Here is a 347-nt window from a genome sequence, read left to right as displayed (position 1 = left end):
CACTTAGGCTACACATGCAGCCTACGGCAGGTGTGGCCAACGTGGGCCGCGGTCATTGTGTGCTGCAACCCCTGAATTGAGACACAGCCACTATCTGTAAGACTGTCAGTTTTTTTGAGTCTGTGCGGCCATCTTGGATTAAACAGACTCAATTCAATTAAATTGAATCCAGTTTATTTATATTGCGCCAAGTTACAAGTGTTATCTCAGGGCACTGTACACACACAAGGGAGGAGAGTGACTAAAGATAATAGCAGAGTGAGGAAATGCACTCAGTTTGTCCTCCAGCAGTCTAAGCCTATATCAGCATAACTAATTAACTATAATAACTAAGCAATAATTCAGGA

This window comes from Austrofundulus limnaeus, unplaced genomic scaffold (assembly GCF_001266775.1).
Source record: "Austrofundulus limnaeus strain Quisiro unplaced genomic scaffold, Austrofundulus_limnaeus-1.0 Scaffold67, whole genome shotgun sequence".
NCBI lineage: Eukaryota > Metazoa > Chordata > Actinopteri > Cyprinodontiformes > Rivulidae > Austrofundulus > Austrofundulus limnaeus.
The sequence above is the reverse complement of the archived record's forward strand: the minus strand, read 5'-3'. Positions refer to the sequence as shown.